The following is a 6,000-nucleotide window of genomic DNA, read 5'->3' as shown; positions in this document are numbered from 1 at the left end:
CACCCCACCCCATCACTCCCGTGCGCCAGGCTCAGTCTGAGTCCTGAGACCAGAGAAATCAATCTGCTAGAGAAACATGCGGAAACTCGAGATACCACACACCTGGCACGTCCAGCCATCTGACAATATTCCCAGAACACCTACTGTGTGGCTGTATGTTCATGATACACGAGCAAAAATAGACACAGTTTCTTAAATGACAAACTGTGACAAATACTATGAAAGAAAAGAGTGAAGTACTATGAGAAAGAATTACTGGGGTATACAAGGCACCTGATGGTTTGAGTTAGGTGGTCTGGGAAAGCCATTCTCAGGCAGTAACACCTGTCTCTCCATCCATCCATCTCATCAAAGTTGCAAGAATCTGCTAGGCCCAGGAAGGGTTCTAGGCAGTTCAATAATGGTGATTTGAACCCCACTTGTGAGATGCATTAATGGTGGAATATAGTATGAAATTTACCTGTTGGCTAAGAATTTGGAGATTACCTGCCACTATCTTGCTGTGTGTCTTTTTGGAAGTTACTTGGAATTCGGGTCTTTGTTTTTTTTTCACACGGAGGTGATACTGTGCACCCCACCCACAGGTTTGTTGAAGGGCTCAAATGAGGCAGTGAGTGGGTGAGCCCTGAGGTCATTAAACCCAGGGGGTGGGGGGTGGATGAGAGTGATCTTCTTTGGCAACCCAGAAGGGTGACGGCAGAGGTGCGCAAGAAAAGCTACTTGCCTGGGGCACAGGGTGGGGGAAGGGAGCCAAGGGAAGTGTGGCTGGGGCAGGCTAGTCCCATGCGCTCTCTCTCTCTGCCTGGAAGGACAGACGCCAAATCCTGTGGTTCTTTGAGGAGGAAGACACAAAAGGAAGAGGAGCCCTCTCTTGTTTAGTGGCCACATCTGTTAGAGAAGAATGGTAGAGGAAGAAAGGCAGGCGGAGAGCCTTGCTGCGGGTGAGAGCTCAATGGAGAGACCAGAAGCACAGGAAACCAGAGACTTACCAACAGGGCCCCTGGAGAGAGGGAAGTCACTAATCATGTACCAAGCCCTCTGCGCTGCCTTCGGGCCTCAGATCTCATACCTTGGACCTAGCACACGTCTCAGATCTGTACATGTGCACACAGGCATACTCCTTCATTATCGTCAGATAAATATGCGCAACCTCAGACACTGCCAACAGTGGAGCACACTCCTTCCCAGAGGCTTGCGGTCCTTTGTGTGGGTCTAGCTTCTCACTTTCTAGCTCTGTGGGTTTGGACAACTTAATTTCTCTGATCCTTTGTTTTCTTCTCTGTAAAGTGGGAATAAGAACACTTACTTCATTGTGCTGTTGGTCTCAGGGGAGGAGTGTTGCGCTGGGAAAGCAAATCTCTCATGGCTCTAGCCCCACCACATTGGGTTGTCAATGAAACAGAAAACCCCAGGAGTTTAGAGGCATCCTTGCCGTCCTCTAGCTTCCTGGCTGCAGGTGTCAGGTTGGCCCTGGGCCCCAGAAAGAAGGCTACCCATTTACTGAACTAAGCACATTTGCTAGGAGGCAAGGGAGAGGTAGCCCCAGGATAGCCCTGCCTACTGTGGGCCTGGTGTCCTGTCAGCACCAGCAATGCTGTCCAGGAAAATCAGGACTGAGTCCGCCAAGCCCCAGTCTATCCCCTGGTTTGGGGGAAGCAGTGCCCTCCCAGGAGAGGGAAGGCTGAGATCATTTTTTCCCCTCAAGTTCCATCCATCCATCCATCCATCCATTCATCCATCCACCTATCTGGTAAACACTGAGCACCTACTCTGAGCCAGCACTGTATTCAATGTAAAGAAGCAGAACCAAAGAGTTATGAAATATGACCCCTGCTCTTTAAATATTCAGAGTCTGGGAAGCACTATGCTGCAGTGGAACAAGCATAGATTTTAGGAGCTGAGAGGCCCAGGTTCAAATCCTCTCTCCACTGTTCACTAGCGTATGGCCGTAGGACATGTCAGTTATCTTCTATGCACCCAAAGTTCTCAACTATAAAATGTGGCTAACAATTCCTGCATTTCAAAGCTCCTATGAGGGCTAAACAAGGAAACACGTACGTAGCCTGAGTTAGATTCTTGAGAAATAGGTCCCACACCAGGCCCTCTGAAAGCAGGCGTGGGGGTGGAAGATGAGAAGATTCAGTGGGGCTCATGGTTCTCACTGCAGCAAGATAACTGGTTTACCTGACCATAGTCCATCTTGTCCTGGACCCTCCCCAGTCTAGAAATGGCTCAGTCTTAGGTAGGCTTTCCGGGTAATTTAAGGACCCCACCTTTTGCACAGATGGGGATCTCTGGCCTCCAGGGGTTTGCCAATTGGTCTGAACACCCAGTGGGGTTGGCAGTGGCAGGGGTAAGGGTGGGTGTGAGTGTGTGAGGGCTCAAGTTAAAGGGAGGCCCCGTCAAACAAGGCAGCTGCTCTCCTGCAAGGTGAAGGAGAGATGACAAGGCTGCTGGTCCGTGCGTATCCCCAGGTCCTTGCGTAAAGCTTGACCCACTGTAGGCATGAAATAAAATTTGTGAGTGAATGAATGAATGAATGAGCCAGAAATTCAGCCTCTGCCTAGTCTGATTCTCTTTGTTCTCTCTCCCCTTCATGGAGAGGCTGAGTGGGTACTTTGTTCCGGACAAGCTGCATGGACTTTGATGTCCCCTCTGTAGGAAGCTACAGGGGTGACACATGGTGGCCTCACATGTAGGGACAGGGCAGATACAGCAGTGCAGGCCACACCACCCGAGGTGAACATGGGGGTGAGTTCCAGCTACTCGGCCTGAGCTGACCCAGCCTACCTGTGCTTTCATAGAGGTGAAGGTGAGAACCGAGACTCACTCTGGGTTTCCCCATCAAGGGAAACCCACAGGAGGTGCTGAGAGGGGCCTGAGATGCAGTGAGGGGGTGTATGATGGAAAATTACAAACTGAGTGAGATTCTCACTTAAAGCCCAGCCCTGCTAGGCAGTTCTTAAATACAAAGGGGAAGCTCATGCAAAGGGAAATTTCCCTTTCTCCCCACAACTTCCCCTCCTCCACACCACCTAAAGCTGAAGAAGCATCTTCATTGCCTTAAACGAGACACTGGCTGTTCTGACTGGATGGGCCTGGGACGGCCCTGTCTCCAGCACCGGGAAAGTGTGTTTGGGAATAGCGACAGGACCCTGTTCTGGAGAAGCTCACTGGGCATGTAGCATGGGACACACACACACACTGTTCCACACAATTCACCACTGACAACTGCCCAGCAAACAGACAAGTCTCAGCTGTGAGCCTTGGTGCTGAGAGGTGCCCAGAGCACTGCTACACTGCCTGGGGCCACACACTCTACCATAGCAGCCCCAGCGTTCAGAGGACACCATGGACACCTGTAGCTCCCCTTGAGCACCTCTGAATTATCCTCAGCAGTTTACCCTATTGTTTCAGCCCTCGCAGCAACTCTGCAAAGTGGGCTTTGTTACCTACCTTTTACAGAACTGATAAACAGCGGCTTAGTCCCTTGCCTAGCCGGCACAACTGGTAAATGACAAGAGGAAGAGTCCAAACTCAGGTCTAACTGCAAACCTATGTCCTTTGGGTTCCCTGAGGTGCAGTCTGGGCATTTTCTCTAGGAAAATCCCAAGGAAAGGGGTGGTTGTTGTGAAGTCCAGAGCCTGCCTTGAAACCACAGAGGGCAGGTACTTGGTGGAAAAGTCCAGCATGTGATTCACCCTCCTCCTGTGCTCTGTCACTGAGGCCAACTCCCCTTCTGTGGTGTGCAGTTTCCAGCCTGGGAGTTGGTGGCTCCATCCTTCTGCTCTGGTGAGAGAGGGCTGTCCCCTGCCTGTATGTCCCCCTCTCATTACCCCACAGAAGCAGCTGGTACCAGTACCTGGAGGGGCAAGGTGAGAAGTGGGGAGTGGGGAGGGCAAGGAACAAAAGGAGGGGAGATGAGGTCCGATGCAAGTCTCTGAGCCTGGCTGGGAGGGGTCCACTGGGACAGTGCCATGAGGAGGGCAGCAGGGGCTGCAGAGAGCACGAGTGGAGGTGGGGGCCTCGGGACAGAGGGCTGGACTTGACTGAGGTTAGATGTTGTAATTCTGGTTCGCAAACTTTTGACCTCACTCCCTCCTGTTGTTTGTGGTATTTCTCTGCCCCTTCACTTCCCAATACACTCACACACACACACACACACACACCAGTCGCTTTCTGTCTGGGAGCCCCAGGACATGGCTCAGATGGGATTCTGAGCTGGGCAGACAGGAGTGAAGGTGGAGGACAGCTTCCCTTTCAGGTCCTGTCTCTCCAGTATTCCTGTAGTGGCTTCCCTGGGGCTCTCCTGGGGACCCAAGGCATGGAACTGAGCTGACTACAGGAACCGGGACCCGGGGCTGAGGTGAGCAGGAGGTGGAGGGCTGGGTCTGTCTCCACAGGTTCCATCTGAGAGGGACCTTGGAGAGGCTGCTGGAGTCTGAGGCCTGAGAGGCAAGACTGTGGGAGTGCATGTGTCTGTGGTACAAGGCATGGGGACCACAGCACAGTCTGCTGCCTGGGGTTCTCAGCACAAGGAGTGTCCCCATTCCCTCTCACCCCCACAGCATCTGAGTTGCTTGGGGATAAGCCTGGGGAGAGAAAAGTCAGTAGACGAGGGGATGGCCACAGGAAGTGGGTGAAAGAGGGGGTGATCACCTGACTGAGAGGGAGAAGGAAGCAGACAGTGCCCAGCAATGTGGGAGGGAGAGCAGGTGGAAGAAACCTCGGCCGTTCCAGAAGGCCCATGGTCTGCAATCAGCTGTCAGGGCTCCTGCCCTTCTCCTGCCAGCACAGTGGAAGGAGGCAGCTGTCTGGCTCAGGGGTGACATGGGCATGCGGCACCTGAAGTGGGTAGTGAGGGGCTAACAGAAGGTGCAGGTGGCCACCAGCCAAGTCAAGCAGCCCCCAGGGTGTGAAGGACTAGATGGGAGCCAGGTTTTGGTGCCATGCACACAGGTATGTGTGTGCAAAGGGACGTGACGGGAACGGCACCAGTGTGTGTACGGAAATGCGAGCTGGTATGTGGGTGTGGGCTGAAGCAGGACCTGGGGTGTCCCATGCTGGCCTGGGACGTGATGGGGCTGAGCTGGGGTCCCAGCAGTTCTGGGACTAGTGTTTCCATTCGCCTGCTCCTCTGCCAGACCCTGGCCAGGCTCTGTCCACATGCCTGCCTCCTACAAACAGTTAATTTCAGACTTGCTAGCCTCTTGAATATTTCCCTAATGGGCAGCATTCAGCCCTGTGTGGCTGCTGGTGTCTTCACTTCTGGGGGGGAGGCTGAGGTATGGTGAGGCCCGCTGCATGCCCTTGGACCCGGCCCCAGCTTAGCTGAGTGGGTGGGCAGCCTGGGGAGGTGATGCCAGGGTCAGAGCTGGGGTGGACCATTGGGAAGGGGGAGATCTCTGGAAGTCATCTTGACTGTGGATAACACTGTTGCTCATTCCTAGCAAACGGGCTGAAGTAGAAGCACACAGTGGGGGTGGGGTGAGGGTGGCCAGAGAGCCAGGTATGCAGTCCTTTTGGCTTTTAAAAATAACCCCAAAAGGAGACCTTTGTACAGTTTGTTTTTATGCCTAACATCTTCCTGAACATTTCTTCCCTGAGTCTAACTTGAATCCTGCCTGCTGCAATTTAAGCCTGTTTCCTAAGACTTACCACAGCTCTGGGCCACATTTTCTTTCTTTCTTTCTTTCTTTCTCTTTCTTTCTTTCTTTCTTTCTTTCTTTCTTTCTTTCTTTCTTTCTTCCTTCCTTCCTTCCTTCCTTCCTTCCTTCCTTCCTTTCTTTCTTTCTCTACCATTTAGTCCCCTTATACCTCCCTCACCCCAGCAACACCTTTTCTTTTTAGAAGCCCTTGTTTTCATTCTCCCAGTCTGTTTTTTATTCTTACCCATAAGTAATATCCACCCAATAACTTTTTTAAAAAAGATCCTCACCCAAGGATATATTTATTGCTTTCAGAGAGGGAGGAAGGAAGAGAGAAACACTCACGTGAAAG

This window comes from Sturnira hondurensis, unplaced genomic scaffold (genome assembly GCF_014824575.4).
Source record: "Sturnira hondurensis isolate 20B ecotype Veracruz unplaced genomic scaffold, ASM1482457v3 Scaffold0015509, whole genome shotgun sequence".
NCBI lineage: Eukaryota > Metazoa > Chordata > Mammalia > Chiroptera > Phyllostomidae > Sturnira > Sturnira hondurensis.
The sequence above is the reverse complement of the archived record's forward strand: the minus strand, read 5'-3'. Positions refer to the sequence as shown.